Raw genomic sequence first — 18,988 nt, forward strand, 5'->3', positions numbered from 1 at the left:
GTTCGAGAAGCTCCACACCCCAGAGATGAAAGTACTTTGACAGCTTGTGGCTCCTGTTGGGTCTCATAGGAAAAGTCTGTTCCAACAGTACTTCCGACAGTAGCTGCTGCTGCTCATGCAGAACAGCCTGGATCGGTGGGCGCTGGATCATTTCTGTCACCTGCCCTTTGTGGTTTGGGGTTGAAAGGGAAGTGGAGGTACTAGGATGACAGGCAGGGCAGATGCTGGGATGATGCTGGTTGATCCTCTCTGGTCCATGGAAGACCATGAGGTCTCAATAGGGCTCCTGATTGGCGCAGCGGTATAAGGCACTGGTCCCATAGGGCGGTTCACAATTGGCCCAGTGTCGTCAGGGTTTGGCCGGGGTAGGTTGTCATTGTAAATAAGAATTTGTTCTTAACTAACTTCACAATTTAAATAAAGGTCAAAAAAATAAAATGAGGATATGTGTACGTGTGTGAGTGAGTGTGTGTGTGTGTGCGACCCCTTAAAACTGTCTTTACTCCATCTCTTCAGAAAGAGACTCTTCATCCACCTCCAAGATCGAGGGCAGTGATGGAGAGACACACACTGGGAAGAAAGGCCCAGACTTAAAGTTAACGTCCCAGTGAATGGGCTTCACTCTCTTCCTGCGCCCTCGTTTGCTATTCTCCCATTCCCGCTCGGTCTTGGCACAGGAGGCGGGCATGTGCCCCTGCTTGATAGGAGGCTGTTCTGCCAGTGGGACCAAGGGGGTCAAGAGGATTTCAACGGGGCACTTCTCACCCGCCTGCACGGCTCTCCTACTGGTCAATAATGGGGAGTGGTCGGTGCGACCTGTGTGGCTGTGCGTAGGTCTGGAAAGGGGGTGACAGCCATCATCTCTGCCTACGTTGGCTGGGTGGTAGACTAAAGGTGGACCACAGAGGAACAACCTCTCAGTGCTACTGAAGGACAGGGGCTCAGAGGGTAATATGATTTGTTTGTCACCCAGTTGTTCTGGTAGCTGCTGGTCCAGCATAGCAGACCGGATCTGTAAGAGCTGGATCCTCTTCGACACACGCCGTGATCTGGCGTTGGCAGGCCGGGCTGGCACTGGGGAGGCAGGTGGGGCAGGCACTCGGCTGGAAGGAAAAGGTGAAGCAGATGGAGTAGGCACCAGAAGGTCAGGTACATAGCTGACCATTGGGGTAGGCAATGGGATGGCCATCTGGGCAGGGGAGGCTGACACTGCAATGGTTGGCAGCACATGGAAGGAATTGGTGCTCTCCCTCCCATCCGTGGAGTTTATAAGATCTAAGGTCTGGTTAGGGAACCTCAGAGTGCTGCCATCAGTATGTCTTGTTATCTTAGCTATCCCGGTCTTGGGTCGAGCCAGGCTTCTGCTGGCCTGGACCTCCGGCTGGAGGACATCCACAGGAAAACATAGCGGCTGCAAGAGGCTGCCGTCGGACAGAGACCGTCTGGCCTGAGCAGGAGGAGAGCGGGGCCTTTGGTCGTGGATGTTAGACCTCTGGAGAGGATTGGCCTGGATCCTGACCTCAGACTGGCTGCATGGAGTCTCAGATAAAGGAGCTACTGCCTTGGCTGCAGTGGAGCATATTTTGGGGCTCCTAGGGATGCTTCCTGATGTCTGTGGTCTGCTGGATTTAACATCTGGCTCCTTCTTGTGGCTGGAGGTAAATGTGCTCCCTCTGGTTTTATTTTTAACCGGACCCAGACGCTTGCTACCCATCTGTCTCTCCAGCTGCAGACGAGGCGTGCGAGGCACCTTGAGGGTGTTTTTGTTACTTTGGGCATTGAGAGAGGTCACAGTGAGCATTGGGAGCCTGATGGGTGAAGTGGCCATTGGAAGCCTTCCCATGTCAGCCCTCTCTTTAATCACATCCATGTTGTGGAAGTGGGATCGGCTATTCTTTCTCCCTGGCGGCATTGGCTGTAGGACAATATCACTGGCACACTGGACACTGAGGATGTCTGTCAGGCTGTTCTCAGAACTGTTCTGACTGGTCTCTTGTGTCCTAGTCCTGGACTTCCCTCTGTCTTTCATTGCTGTGAGAGTCACAGTGGAAGAGCAAACAACATGTTTGAGAATACGAATATAGAATAAATTACATATATTACAATAGAATTTGATCAAAGTTGTAATTATAAACTAGTGTTTTTCCACTTTCAAAGGACATTCCAATTCCTGCCAAAATGTTCACAAATTCATAAAAATGAAAGATTCACAGACTAAGGCCTACCTTCAATTTGGATTTCCAGATAATTTGCACACATAGGATTTGACTATACAGTTTCAACAATATATTCTTGAAAACAGAAACAAGACCACAATACCTAGTTTAAAATTATTATTTTTTTGTCACAAATCACAAAACATAACCGTTTTTCTTACAGTTATTGATCAAATGATGTTGTCATAAGATAAAAGTAGTGTATTTGAGATTATTTCATTAAATTATAGGTCCTACCTCAGATATGGAAGAGCATCAGTGACCTGTCTATGAAATGTCGTATTTTAACAAAAGAAAGCTTCATTATGACATCATGTACATTATGACATAGCAGCCGTCCATAAAAGTTTGTTAAAACCACTTGAATAGGCATGAAATGTCCAATTAAATACAATAGGCCTAATTCAACAATTGAATAAAAACAATACTTTGACAGTAATTATTCAGTTTATTGGCTTTTATTTTCTTTACAGTAGTGGTTTTGAATTAATTAAAATGAGAGTAGGCCTAGTGAGTTTAGTAGAACTTGATCGCTCATTGAACACCTGTGTGGAACGTTCGCAGCTGACGCCACACAGACACCAAAATTCACGATTTTAGTTTCATATTCAATTTATCAGCATATATGCACGACAAATAAATTCCCAGTACTCAAATAAATCTGAAAATCGCAATTATCTATTTATTATAGCATCCTCTTAGAATGAGAATCACTGTGGTGTCAATGTGTTTGATTATGTCCAAGTAGGAACATAGCTACAGGTATTTTAACTTCTATACTATAATAGTAGTAGTTGTGTGTGTTTTCTTGTTGTGCATTCGTTTTGAGTCAACGCTAATCCCGCAATATGTTGGTCCCATTCGGTATTAGCACTGTCAGCCAATGGGGGAAGTGACATGCCTGATGCCTAAATTGATGTTGTCGACCAAACACATTTCAATTTCACTTTTGAAATACAATAAATAGCCTGTTAATTTGTCGACAAAACAAGTTCATAAATTATATGTTGGCTTCACGTCTCCAACTCAACCAAAAATGAAAGTGAAAGAATGGAATTAAGCCAGTGTCTTAGATTGAACTATCCAAGCAGTAAATATATCCTTTAAATGTTGAAATTTGGAAGCGTTGTCAACTAAACACAATTCAATATTAATTTTGTAATACAGTAAATAGCCATCTTAACCACTAATGTAACAGTATTTATTCAACCTTAAAATAAGTAACAGATCCATGGCCACATTTTGAGGCTACTGTAACTATACATTTATTCGTATGTAATGTTCATCATATAAAGCGTGCATGTTCAAGACAGCATGCCTACTGTAGGTTGTGGCGGATCTGTTTAGATATTCACAATTGATGTTGTCTAAGTAGATTCTCGAACGACATTGATTACTTGGACCATGTACTTTTAATGTATTCTCAACTTCAAACCAAGTAATTTGGTTTTGCTATTTGATGAAGCAGTGTGGTTTAGTCGCCAGGGTTGTGGGTGCGATTCCCACGGGTGACCAGTGTGACCGTATGCTAAATGACTAAAATGTAAATAACCAGTGATGGAAAAAGTACTCAATTGTCATACTTGAGTAAAAGTAGTTACCTTTGTAGAAAATGACTCAAATAAAAGTGTAAGTCAGCCAATAAAATACTACCTGAGTAAAAGTCTAAAAGTATTTGGTTTTAAACATACTTCAGTATCAAAAGTAAATGTAGTTGCTAAAATATACTTAAGTATCAAAAGTTAAAGTATGAATTTAAAATTCCTTAAATTAAGCAAATCAGATAGCCAGGGTCACACCCAGACATCATTTAAAAACAAAGAATTTGTGTTTAGTGATTTGTGAGTCCGCCAGATCAGAGGCAGTAGGGATGACCAGGGATGTTCTCTTGATGTGTGTGAAGTGTGGGAATTGGACCATTTTCGGTCCTGCTAAGCATTCAAAATGTAATGAGTACTTTTGGGTGTCAGGGAAAATATATGGAGTAAAAAGTACATCATATTCTTTAGAAATGTTAAGTAAAAGTAAAATATGTCAAAAACATAAATAATAAAGTACAGATACAGTACTTTAAAGTATTTTTACTTAAATACTTTTTTTTATCAAAATAAAGAAAGTTGCACACTCCATATATAAACTCCCAGTAATGTATTGGGTATTTACCAATGTTTTAGCATCACTGTGCCTTCTTCAGGGTAATGGGTCATGAAAACTTGAACCAGGTTATGTAGACAAATAGTGCAATTAGTGCCATAATGATTAAGTTAATTAGATTTAATTAATGATTTTTAAAAAAACAATTGTTTATGGCATATTAAATATATTAGGCTATTGTTATCGTATAGAAACATCATTGAATATAGTACATCATATTAGCATCCACATACATTATTGTTTAATTCAATTTCACATATTTAATTGTTTCGTATTTCATTTCATATTTGTTACATGTAATCTTTTGGTTCAACCTTAATCCATAATGAGCATCATCAACAGGGGGAACATATTAGGTGTACACTAATAAGCTGTAGAAAGATTATATACATTTATAAGACTTGTTCATAAAAGAAGGAATTGTTCATAAGAAGGGCCTGAGATCAAAGTCAATATTCAGACCACTAGGGGTCAATGTTTTTAGAGAGGATATCCTGTAAGGCTCCCTTTGTCGGCTTTTCCACATGAACAGATGATGAGATAGATTACTCCCGTGGTCTTGCATGAGATGATTACCCCTAACAGGGATGTTTCGACCTGTATGTGGGTGTCTGAAGAAGGATGTTTTTATAATGCTATTGCACTGTGCGCATGATCCACATTTGTAGTTCCCATTTGGGATAGGTGTCAAGAGTGTCTGAGTGAGCTCAGGGGGCATGTCAGATCTCACCAAGCTATCTCCAATATTGTGACCACGCTTATAGACCACCAGCGGGGATTCCTTGAAGAGGTGTGCAATTATTTTTTTTGTCTGATTGCAGAATATGCCAGTCCTTTTTCAGGATTGCTTTCATTTTCTCCGAACCCTTGGTGTATTTAGTGCAAAAGATGGTTGCGTTGTTTTTCTTCTTTGGTTGAGTTTTAAGTAATTCCTCTGTTGGTTTTTGAGATATTTTCATCATTGCAGCATCAAGAGTTTTGCCCTTGTAGCCTCTCATTTTCAATTGATCTGTCATTTTTTTTAGCATTGTTGTCAAAATCTTTCTGGTGGCCACAGATTTGTATAATCCTGCATAACTGGTTGACCATTCTTGAGGGGAAGGGGGTGCATACTATTCACACATAGCAAGGCATTGCGGTCTGTGGGCTTTGTATATAAGTCTGTGTGTACTGCATCATTATACTTGATGATCCATAAGTCCAGGTAGTGTATTTTTCTCTCATCAGTCTGCATGGGGATTTTAAGGTATTCAGAGCTCTCGTTTAGTAGAGTTTGGAATTAATTTAGTTCCTGCTGACTTCCTTCCCAGAGCACAAATACATCATCTATGTATCTCTTCCATAGGATGGTTTTAGAAACTTTCCCTGCAGAAGGCACAGTGATGCAGAAACGTGGGCAAATACCCAATAAATTACTGGGAGTTTATATACGGAGTGAGCGACTTTCTTTATTTTGATAGTTTATCGTTTATTTCCCCACAAAAACACATTTTTCTGGGTGTGCGCCAGCTCATGTTTTTTAATCTGCTTAAGTACTTTAAACCACTGTAAATAACACACATATGGGAGGTTTTATATGGAGTGTGCGACTTTCTTTATTTTGATATAAAGTATTTAAGTAAAAATACTTTAAAGTACTGTATCTGTACTTTATTATTTATGTTTTTGACATATTTTACACTTACTTAACAACATTCCTAAAGAATATAATGTACTTTTTACTCCATACATTTCCCTGACACCCAAAAGTACTCATTACATGTTGAATTCAACATGTTGAAAGCAGGACAGATAATGGTCCAATTCCCACACTTATCAAGAGAACATCCCTGGTCATCCCTACTGCCTCTAATCTGGTGTACTCGCTAATCACTTCCACTATATTTAAAACCAAATACTTTTAGACTTTTACTCAGGTAGTATCTTATTGGCTGACTTTCACTTTTATTTGAATAATTTTCTACTAAAGGTAACTTTACTTTTACTCAAGTATGACAATTGAGACTTCCGGAAATGGCTAAGCTCTAACAAGACGTGTCTGCGTAGCGTCCTCAAACTTTCAAACCTTTTTAAGGCATTTGACATGGTTTACCTTTTCGTCAATAGTGAGTTGGAAGTTAAAACATCTATTGTATCGTCAAATTAAAATATGCCCAATATGTCAAAGCCTCAGACAAGGCATGGAAAAATGCCCCTCTCTGACAGCCCTTCTTCGAATTCGGCAGATGCTAGCTCGGAAGAAGCACCAGCATGGTTCAGAATGGAGATAGATGGACAAGGGTATAACAAAAATCCAAGAGACACTTTCTGAACACCTCAGCAAAATTGATGTACTGGTCGATAAACTCCACGAAGACCAGATAGTCACAAAGGGACGAGTGACAAAGTTAGAAAAAGCCCATGCTGACCACCAGGCTGCCATCCTGGACGTCCATGAGGAAGTGGACCAAAAATACAAGAAGTGAGAATTTGAGACTTCAAGGTTTCCCAGAGGCCGTGGAGGGAAGAGACGTGATCTGCTTTCTACAGGAATGGATTCCCAAAATTCTGGATCTACCCCCTCCCGCGCACCCACTGGAGATCGAGAGGGCCCATCGCACCCTACGGAGGCGGCTGCCTGGCCAGGTTGCACCCAGGGCATTTGTCATTACATTTCTACACTACCAGAACAAGGTTCGCATCCTCTCTGCTGCCCGAGCAAAGGGAGAGCTCAAGTATGGAGATGCCAGAATCATGATCTTTCCGGATCTTTCTCCCACACTACACAAGAGGAGGATGGCTTTCTCCCCACTGAAGAGACTTCTACGTCAGGCTGGCTTGGCATACGACCTGAGCTACCCAGCGACTTTGTGGATCGAAACCAAGAATGGTGAGCGCACATTTGACTCTGTGAAGATGGCTGAAACATACATGAGGAAAGAACTTCCTGACTTGTTCACGTCTACTACATCCCGAGGAACTGTCTTTTGAACTTGGATACAGTGGATAGTGAACTGTTAGCACATGATAAACAACAAAATTACTCATATGATCGACTGGCTGGATGGCTGGCTAGATGGCTAGTGCGATAATGACTAGCGAGGTGAAGTTGGATGTTAGCTAATGTTGGCTGTGCTACTTAGCCAGCTCGCTAAGTTTACAAGGTTGTAGCTTTAGCTACTATACGTCCACACTATGCCAGGTAGTTATAATTTTTCTGTATACTTTAATTTATGCAGAGAGGTCCAGCCGGGTTTGGTTAAATAGTTATGTGGCATTTGACTGGGTTTCAAGCCTAACTATGTTTATATTACTTCAGGGAATATTAGCTACTATTACGTTTGCTGGCTTGTTTATTGTTAGAGATATATGCTAGCGTTACTGATACCGGGACCGGGATAAGTTACTCGCTGGCCGCCTATTTGCCAACTTGCTGATAGCTTTACACTTGTGTATGTGCATACGTGTGTGTGTGTGTATATATATTTTTTTTGGGGGGGGGACAGTGAACTCAGGAGGATGGTGATTGTTTAACTACTTGTCCCTATTTTATGAGAGATGATTGTTATCGTCTGTTAAAGGTTTTCATTTATACATCACAGCTTGATGTCTTTTTTCCTGACCTGCTGGGGTGCATTTGTGGTCATCGCTTTTGTCGCCTCGCAGCACAGGTCTCAGGGCGCATTGGGGAATGCCGATTGGTTGACATTTGGGTGTGCTTGTAGGCTCTGTTGGTGACTATGAACGCGCACAAGATTTTTGTTGTTGTTGTTGAGACATGCTCAAGTTGGGCTAAATAATCCGGTCATTATTGGTGTAATCGAATTGTATTTTGTTACTTGACTAACAATGTTTATGCTACAAGGAACAGTCAATGTAGTGTTCCAATTCCATATACATATAATTTAGAATTAACCTAATTAGAGCGATGCTATGCATAGTAGGTACATCTAGTTTAAAGACTAGCATCTAAGGATATGGGTACTTTCACTCCCTCAGTTGGGGAGGGGGTTGGGTGGGTTTGTGGTAGGGTCAGGGTATTAGCTCACGAGATGTTTACTACTTTAAATTTTCAAGTTGTATACACTCAATGCAATTTTGTTTATTTCCTTTTCCCTATTTCTTATTTTCTTTAAAGATGTCTGCACCTAATAACTATACTTTTATGACACTTAACATTAGGGGTACTAAATGCCCAGTCAAGCGCAAACGCATTCTGTATTATCTAAAGCAGCATAAGGTTGATATAGCTCTTCTTCAGGAGACACACCTGACTGACTCTGAGCATGATAAACTGAAGAGAATGGGTGGGCCAAGTGTACTATTAATCTTTCACATCTCGGGCAAGAGGGGTGGCCATACTCATTAATAAGAATTGCCCCTTTCAGATACAATCTCAGAATAAAGACAAAGGGGGAAGGTTTGTGATTATTCAAGGTTTCATTAATACTGAGCCCATTACCATTGTGATTGTGTATGGTCCTAACCATGATGATCCTACATTTTACAAAGACATATTTTTAAAGTTAATATGCCCATCATCAGAGATAATAATGGCAGGGGATTTTAACTTGGTACTGGACCCTTCCAGTGATAGATCTTCCTCTAATAGTATCAACGTCACACAGGAAGCTAAAATGTTAAAAGCAGAAATTAAACACTTTGGACTCGTACATTTATGGACATTTCACAACCAAAAGGTTAAAGAATACTCATTTTACTCCCCTGTCCATAACAATTACTCTAGAAGAGACGTATTTCTTATTCCTGCAGCCAGGGGAAGTTTAACTACTGGGTGTAAGTACTTACCAAGATGTATATCAGATCATTCTGCCCTGCTGGCTTCAGTACCCGTCAGTAGAGCACAGCCACCCTCAAGAAGATGGAGGTTTGGTACATATTTACTAAATAGTCCCACATTTGTAACATTTCTGAACACTCATATATACTTATTTTTTAGCACCAATAACAACTCTGCCTCTTCCCTAATTTTATGAGAAGCTCTCCTTGCATATCTGAGGGGGCAAATCATATCCTTTAGTTCAGATGCTTGTCAGATGTATAAGGCTCAAGTAGATTCGTTGGAGAATGAAATTACAGATCTGGAAAATGAACATAGTGTAACATTTGATGACTCAACTCTACAAAAATTAGACTAAAAGCGGTTGGAATATAACACCCTGACGACCCATGAAGTGGAAAATGCTCTCAGGAGAACAAAACAAAACCACTACGAACATGGAGATAAAGCAGGAAAGTTGCTTCCTTGCCAGATAAGACGAGAGGATGCTAGTAGAGTTATTAGCTCTATTAAGCTACCCAGTAACACAGTTGTTCACAGTCCTGAGGAAATTTATCCAGTCTTCAGAGAGTTTTATGAAACATTGTACAAGTCTGAAGGGGATGCCCCTGCCACAATGCATGAGTTTTTGAACAAACTCAATTTACAAACTTTAATGATGAGGATAGAGAGCATTTGGAGAAAGAGATTAGGGAATCCATTTAGGGAATCCATTTTCAACACTGCTGGGGGAAAATCACCAGGGTTAGACGGATTCCCTATTGATTTCTTTCGATCCTTTTTACCCAAACTAATTGAGCCTCTTTACAGTAAGTTTAATTATGCCATAGAGACAGAAAAGCTCCCAGACAATGATCACAGTTTTGTTAAAACCTGGGAAAGATCCTATGCTTTGTGGGTCGTATAGACCAATATCTCTATTGAACACTTCATATAAGATTCTTGTGAAACTCATTGCTCTTAGACTGGATAAGGTTCTACCTGACTTGGTTGATATGGACCAAACAGGCTTTGTAAGAAACCGCTCAACTCCTGATAATATCAGAAGATTATTTAATATTATGCATTATGTAGAGAATGACCGGAAAAAGCTTTTGACCACATAGAATGGAACTATCTGTTTGAAGTTTTACAGAGGATGAATATTGGACCTAAGTATGTAGGTCTGATTAGATTACTGTACAAATGTATTATATTTGTAGCAAAACCACATTCATTAAATTGGCACAGCTATTATATGGAAGAGTGACACTCCGCCAAGCAAGCAGATGTGGCTAAAAGAACTATCTTCCTATATTCCATCTGAAAGAATAACATACAATTGATGTAATAAACCCTTTGAATTTACTGATGTCTGGGGGGACTTTCAGTAGTTTCTAGAGACGTCACCTTAGCTGCCTCATTACTACTTTCTTCATGAATCTATTATTATTATTTGTTTTTGTGTTGAATCATTTATTTTCTAGCATGGAATGTGAAGGTCATTCTGTTTCTTTTTTTGTTGTTAATCAGTGAAGTTAATACCGGTAGAGGGGAGGGAGGGGGGTGTTCCTGTGTTGGGGAGGGAAGGGTTTTGCACGATGTGCTCCCATGTAGCATGGTGTTTTGTTTAGGTGGAAGGAATAACGGGGCATTATCTGTATCATATTCTGATGATTGTTAAAAAAAATAAAAAATGGCAATAAATATATTGTAAAAAAAAAAGTATGACAATTGAGTACTTTTTCCACCACTGGTTATTTACATTTTAGTCATTTAGCATACGGTCACACTGGTCAACCGTGGGAATCACACCCACAACCCTGGCGACGAAACCACACTGCTTCATCAAAAAGCAGAACCAAATGACCTGGTTTGAAGTTGAGATGACATGGTGCAAGTGATCAGTGCCATTCGAGATTCTACATTGACTACAGCCATTGTGAATATCTCCACAACCCACAGTATGCATGCTGTCTTGAACATGCACACTTTATATGATTAACTTGACATATGAATACATGTATAGTTATAGTAACCTCAAAATGTGGCCATGAATCTGTTACTTATGTTAAGGTTGAATAAATACTGTTACATTAGTTTGTAAGAGAGCCTTAACTTTAGGCTATTACCTGTATTACAAAAGTAATATTGAATTGTGTTTAGTTGACAACATCAATTTAGGCTTCAGGCATGTCACTTCCCCTATTGGCTGACGGTGCTAATACCGAATGGGACCAAAAAATTGTGGGTTTAGCTTTGACTCAAAACGAATGCACAACAAGAAAACACACACAACTACTACTATTATAGTATAGAAGTCAAAATACCAGTAGCTATGTTCCTACTTGGACATAATCAAAAACATTGACACCACAGTGATTCTCATTCTAAGAGGATGCTCTAATAAATAAACAATTGCGATTGTCAGGTTTATTTGAGTACTGGGAATGTATTTGCCGTGCATTATTGCTGATAAGTTGAATATGAAACTAAAATCGTGAATGTTTTTCAAAGGCGTCCGTGGCGTCAGCTGCGAACGTTCCACACAGATGTTCAATGAGCGATTGAGTTCTAGGAAACTCACTAGGCCTACTCTCATTTTAATACATTCAAATCCACTACTGTAATGAAAATATAAGCAAATAAACTGAATATTTACTGTCAAAGTACTATCTTATTCAAATGTTGAATTAGGCATATTGTATTTAATTTGACATTTCATGCCTATTCAAGTGGTTTTGACAAACTTTTATGATGTGGACGGCTACTATGTCATAATGTACATGATGTCATAATGAAGCATTCTTTTGTTAAAATAAGACATACCATAGACAGGTCATTGACTCTCTTCCTGAACTGAGGTAGGACCTATAATTTAATGAAATCATCTCAAATACACTACTTTTATCTTATGACAACTTTATTTGATCAATAACTAAGAAAAACGGTTATGTTTTGTGATTTGTGACAAAAAAAAGTATTTATTTAAACTAGGTATTGTGGTCTTAATATATTCTTGAAACTGTACAGTCAAATCCTACGTGAGCAAATTATCTGGAAGTCCAAATTGAAGGTAGGCCTTAGTCTGTGAATCTTTCATTTTTATGAATTTGTGAACATTTTGGCAGGAATTGGAATGTCCTTTGAAAGTGGAAAAACACTAGTTCATAAAAACAACTTTGATCAAATTCTATTGTAATATATGTAATTTATTCTATATTCTTATTCTCAAACATATTGTTTGCTCTTCCACTGTGACTCTCACAGCCATGAAAGACAGAGGGAAGTCCAGGACTAGGACACAAGAGACCAGTCAGAACAGTTCTGAGAACAGCCTGACAGACATCCTCAGTGTCCGGTGTGCCAGTGATATTGTCCTACAGCCAATGCCACCAGGGAGAAAGAATAGCCGATCCCACTTCCACAACATGGATGTGATTAAAGAGAGGGCTGACATGGGAAGGCTTCCATTGGCCACTCCACCCATCAGGCTCCCAATGCTCACTGTGACCTCTCTCAATGCCCAAAGGAACAAAAACACCCTCAAGGTGCCTCGCATGCCTCGTCTGCAGCTGGAGGGACAGATGGGTAGCAAGCCTCTGGGTCCGGTTAAAACCAAAACCGGAGGGAGCACATTGATCTCCAGCCACAAGAAGGAGCCAGAGGTTAAATCCAGCAGACCACAGATACCAGGAAGCATCCCTAGGAGACCCAATTTATGCTCCACTGCAGCCAAGGCAGTAGCTCCTTTATCTGGGACTCCATGCAGCCAGTCTGAGGTCAGGATCCAGGCCAATCCTCTCCAGAGGTCTAACATCCAGGACCAAAGGCCCCGCTCTCCTCCTGCTCAGGCCAGACGGTCTCTGCCCGACGGAAGCCTCTTGCAATCGCCATGTTCTCCTGTGGATGTCCTCCAGCCGGAGGTCCAGGCCAGCAGAAGCCTGGCTCGACCCAAGACCGGGATAGCTAGGATAACAAGACATACTGATGGCAGCACTCTGAGGTTCCCTAACCAGACCTTAGAGATTATAAACTACATGGGTAGGAGGGAGAGCACCAATTCTTTCCCTGTGCTGCCAACCATTGCAGTGTCAGCCTCACCTCCCCTGATGGCCATCCCATTGCCTACCCCAATGGTCAGCTATGTACCTGACCTTCTGGTGCCTACTCCATCTGCATCTCCGGTTCCTTCCAGCCGAGTGCCTGCCCCACCTGCCTCCCCAGTGCCAGCCCGGCCTGCCAACACCAGATCACGGCGTGTGTCGAAGAAGATCCAGCTATTACAGATCCAGTCTGCTATGCTGGACCAGCAGCTACCAGAACAACTGGGTGACAAACAAATCATATTACCCTCTGAGCCCCTGTCCTTCAGTAGCACTGAGAGGATGTTCCTCTGTGGTCCACCTTTAGTCTGCGGAGATGGCTGTCACCCCCTGACCAGACATACACCCAGCCACACAGGTCGCACCGACCACTCCCCTTTACTGACCAGTGGGAGAGCCGTGCAGGCGGATGAGAAGTGCCCCTTTGATACCCTCTTGACCCCCTTGGTCCCACTGGCAGAACAGCCTCCTATCAAGCGGGGGCACATGCCCGCCTCCCGTGCCAAGGCCGAGCGGGAGAATAGACAACGAGGGCGTAGGAAGAGAGTGAAGCCCATTCACTGGGACGTTAACTTTAAGTCTGGGCCTTTCTTCCCAGTGTGTGTCTCTCCATCACTGCCCTCTATCTTGGAGGTGGATGAAGAGTCTCTTTCTGAAGAGATGGAGCAAAGCCAGTTGTAAGGGGTCGCACACACACGTCTTAATTTAATTTATTTTGTACCTTTATTTAAATTGTGAAGTTAGTTAAGAACAAATTCTTATTTACAATGACGACCTACCCCGGCCAAACCCTAAACCGGACGACACTGGGCCAATTGTGAGCCTCTTCCTGAAGATGGACTGCTTCAACCCCTTAGGAGTATCCAGAGTATCTAGTACGCTGATGTGATGATAGAATATGTCCCTCAGTATGAACTAGAGATTAATATTAATCCACTTGTTATTCTAGTTAGGCAAATGTTAATTTATCATCACCATGTTCCAAAGAATTCTGTTTCTATAAAGTTTTATTGCAGTTGAAAATGATCTGTGGTGTGTGTTGTTGGTTTCTTGTGAGCTATGAAGTATACCCTTTTAGTAGAATGTTTATTTCTTCATTGGATTTGATGACCAAAGAGTAGAGGTAAGTGCTGATCGGAATAATAATATAAGTGAAGTTCCGATTCAAATTTGTATTATTCCGAAGGAGGTACATCTGACGCGAAGAGGCCCTGTCTCAACTTGCACATGTAAGGGAAGCAGACAGCTGCAGATGAAATATAACTGCTGGGTTCTGCGGTAACCAGGTCTCTCTTGCCAAAAGAACCCACTTTTGCAAGAAAGACCTGGATAGTGCCACATAAGAAACACTTATATAAATTATTCCTTTTATACGAATAAAAACCACCCCTTTATCTGGAATATATGTAGTGTTGCCTTACATTTGTGAAATATGAATGACATTTGCTTAGCCTTCCAACTGTGCTTCGTTTAAAATACCGTTGGTTGGACTGCGAGGAAGAGACTGTATTGTTTTTCTTTTGATCTGAAGCCTGACACTGTACGACACGTCGTGTCTCATCCTTCGTCTTTTGAATAAAACTTCCTCAGCATGATTTTATTCTAACATTATCCATGTTTGTTTTTTTCAACCCTCAAAAACAAATGTTGATCCCCATGTAACGACACGTGATATTCCACAGGGGGGCACTAAAGTTCTGTAAGAAAGGAGGTTGAACACTTTGTACCTTGAACACCATCTAAACTAACACACAGCCTCAACTATTTAAATGACAGAAATGTAGGGTATGTAAACATTATATAAAGTGGCACAGTTTAAATGACTAGTGATACATTTATTACATCGAATAATTCATTATTAAAGTGGCTAGAGATTGAGTCTGTATGTTGGCAGCAGCCACTCAATGCATTGCCATCAGCCATCGAGAGAATGTCTCCTATGAAATCTATAAAAGCTATCCAACTGCCTAAGTTGTACCTAATGGAAGCGTAAAATAATTAACAATTTTAAAATCTCTATATTTGACACATTATTTATATTTTATGACTGAAAATATCCATGTAGAATGCCAGAATGAAGCAACACGGAAGGCAACTCAACGGCTGTAGTGTAGTTCTTCATTAAAGTATTTAAACTGGAACAACCATTTTAGTAATGGATTCAATATATCCAGTAAGAATTCCGGCTCTCACAGACCTGTTAGTTTTTTTTAAAGAAGCCCTCCTGTTCTCCACTCATTACCTGTATTAACTGCACCTGTTTGAACTCGTTACCTGTATAAAAGACACCTATCCACACACTCAATCAAACAGACTCCAACCTCTCCACAATGGCCAAGACTAGAGAGCTGTGTAAGGACATCAGGGATAAAATTGTAGACCTGCACAAGGCTGGGATAGGCTACAGGACAATATGCAATCAGCTTGGTGAGAAGGCAACAACTGTTGGCGCAATTAATAGAAAATGGAAGAAGTTCAAGATGACGGTCAATCACCCTCGATCTGGGGCTCCATGCAAGATCTCACCTCGTGAACCATCCACCAGGAAAAACTTCCCCTGAACAGTGAGATAGACGACATTTGTCATCTGCCTATGAGATAGCCAGAAGCATCTCATACACTTATTTTCTCTGATCTGCAACTATTCTGTTGTGTCTATAGAACTGTACTGCTCTCCAGTCCCTGTTTAAAAGCGCTTGGGGAGAAGCAGCAATGCATTTCTCACAGTCTTGTTTTCCAGGCATTTTTCCCCATTCGGATAAAGTTCATCAAGGAATCTTCAACTGCATCCACCTCTATTGTCGACCAATACCTTTTTGTTCCTTTGTCACCTTTGTAAAGAGATCGCATTATGAATGACTACATTAAATAAAGGTTGACTACAATACAGTACTTGAACATCTCTCTGTATTAACTCTACAAGGTTACAGCTGTATCTGCAGAGACTGTGTTGAAATTAAACTAATAATCCCAACTAAATAACTACATAGATAAGGATGTGAGAGGAGAATGTGCAATGCTGACATCAAAGCAGACTCAATCTGTATGGAATCTAAGCCCAACAATCTGTTTGCAATGTAAACCTTCTAATAAAAGCAATACCTATTAAATCAAGTTCCCTCCCTCAAGAAAAACAATGTAAAGTGTGGTAATCCTTCTGTGTTATCATCTATCCTGACACACTAGTTCCAGATCTAACGTCTTGACTTGTGTCCAATCCAAACCGAACCGTTCTGTGCTGGCATGGTTGGAAATACACTAACTGATAAAGACAGGATTGATCTGGACCAGCACAGTATGGCCCATAGGTTGACACTACAGAGTGAAAATGCACTGCCTGAAGGCAGTAGGAAACATGCTTACCGTGTGAGCCTCTCTTTTGTCCCAGTCTTCCCTTGGTCATTGGTTGTTTGGCCCGAATCGCTGACATCTCTCCTGGAAAACATGTTGAAAAGGACATTGTAATTAAGAATAGGTCCATGTGTATGTAAGGTATAGGCATACCGGTCAGATTTTCTTCATAGAATTCTTCAGATGACTCCTCTTTTTCAGTCATTCTCTGATGCGCAATCAGTGGCCGCAGCATCCATTTCTTCAGACATAATAGTTTGTAAAAGACAAAAACAAAATCAAATTGCAGCAAGTTAAATCAATGCACAACAAATTAGAGTCAGCATTTTTTGCCAGAGTGAAAATGCACTGACTGAAGACAGTAGTAAACATGTTTACCGTGTGAACCTCTCTTTTGTCCCAGCTTTCCCTTGGTCATTGGCCCTTGGTATGAGAGGGACGGCTACAGCCACACAAACCCTACAGATACAGCCATGTAGTGAGAGGGGAACGCGCAATACCATGCTGAAATGAAGGCAGACTCCATCAGGGTGGATCCTAACCTTTTTCACACCACTGTACAATCCAAACGGAACCGTTCTGTGCTGGCATGGTTGGAAATACACTAACTGACAGAGATGGTCGCCTCGCTTCGCGTTCTTAGGAAACTATGCAGTATTTTTGGGGGTTTTTTTTGGGGGGGGGTGGGGGGGAATTTTACCCCTTTTCCTCCCCAATTTCGTAGTATCTTGTCTCATCGCTACAACTCCCGTACGGGCTCGGGAGAGACGAAGGTTGAAAGTCATGCGTCCTCCGATACACAACCCAACCAAGCCACACTGCTTCTTAACACAGCGCGCATCCAACCCGGAAGCCAGCCGCACCAATGTGTCGGAGGAAACACGGTGCACCTGGCAACCTTGGTTAGCGCGCACTGCGCCCGGCCCGCCACAGGAGTCGCTTTTGCGTGTTGAGACGCTCCCTAACCCGAACGACGCTAGGCCAACTGTGCGTCTCCCCACGGACCTCCCGGTCGCGGCCGGTTACGACAGAGCCTGGGCGAGAACCCAGAGTCTCTGGTGGCACAGCTGGCGCTGCAGTACAGTGCCCTTAACCACTGCGCCACCCGGGAGGCAGTATTTTGTTTTTTAATGTCTATTTCTTACACTGTTCCCCAGGAAATCTGAAGTCTAATTACATACAGCCGGGAAGAACTATTGGATATAAGAGCAACGTCAACTTACCAACATTACGACCATGAATATGGCTTTCCCAAAGTGGATCCTCTGTTTGGACCACCACCCAGGACAATGGATCGGATTCCAGAAGGCGACCAAAAACAATGGCGTCCCAGAAGGGGAAGACGGAGCGGTCTTCTGGTCAGGCTCCGTAGACGGGCACATCGCTCACCGCTTCCGAATATACTACTCGCCAATGTCCAGTCTCTTGACCACAAGGTAGACGAAATTCGAGCAAGGGTTGCCTTCCAGAGAGACATCAGAGATTGTAACATTCTCTGTTTCACGGAAACATGGCTCACTCGGGATACGTTATCAGACTCGGTACAGCCACCCGGTTTCTTCACACATCGCGCCGACAGAAACAAACATCTCTCTGGTAAGAAGAAGGGCGGGGGTGTATGTCTTATGATTAAAGAGTCGCAAATCTGACCACAACTCGATTTTCTTGCTCCCAGCCTATAGACAGAAACTAAAACAGGAAACGTCAGTGCTCAGGTCTGTTCAATGCTGGTCCGACCAATCTGATTCCACACTTCAAGATTGCTACGATCACGTGGACTGGGATATGTTCCAGATAGCCTTAGACAACCACATTGATGTATACGCTGATTCGGTGAGCGAGTTTATTAGCAAGTGCAAGTTGCCCACGGTGACTATTAAAACCTTCCCCAACCAGAAACCATGGATTGATGGCAGCATTCGCACAAAACTGAAAACGCGAATCACTGCTTTTAATCATGGCAAGGCAACCGGAAACATGACCGAATACAAACAGTGTAGCTAATCACGGATTATAAAACGAAAACCAGCCCCGTCGTGGACACTGAAGTCTTGCTCCCAGACAAACTAAACAACTTCTTTGCTCGCTTTGAGGACAATACAGTGCCACTGACACGGCCCACTACCAAAACCTGCGGGCTCTTTTTCACCGCAGCCAACGTGAGTAAAACATTTAAATGTCTTAAAACTCGCAAGGCTGACGGCCCAGACGGCATCCCTAGCCGTGTCCTCAGAGCATGCGCAGACCAGCTGGCTGGTGTGTTTACGGACATATTCAATCAATCCCTATCCCAGTCTGCTGTACCCACATGCTTCAAGAGTGCCAACATTGTTCCTGTTCCCAAGAAAGCTAATGTAACTGAGCTAAACGACTATCGCCCCGTAGTACTCACTTCCGTCATC

The 18,988-nt window shown here is 41.9% G+C and overlaps 1 long non-coding RNA gene across 1 annotated transcript; it reads right to left on the reverse strand.

The window, feature by feature from the left end:
- Nucleotides 1–15,725: 15,725 nt before the first annotated feature.
- On the reverse strand, nt 15,726–17,002 carry LOC118964695. Its single transcript, XR_005051910.1, has 3 exons — nt 16,965–17,002; nt 16,599–16,670; nt 15,726–16,066 (listed from the first exon to the last, which is right to left on the reverse strand). It is a non-coding gene; the product is annotated as an uncharacterized LOC118964695 (long non-coding RNA).
- Nucleotides 17,003–18,988: the final 1,986 nt, after the last annotated feature.

The sequence above is a fragment of the Oncorhynchus mykiss genome, chromosome 1, assembly GCF_013265735.2.
Source record: "Oncorhynchus mykiss isolate Arlee chromosome 1, USDA_OmykA_1.1, whole genome shotgun sequence".
Taxonomy (NCBI): domain Eukaryota; kingdom Metazoa; phylum Chordata; class Actinopteri; order Salmoniformes; family Salmonidae; genus Oncorhynchus; species Oncorhynchus mykiss.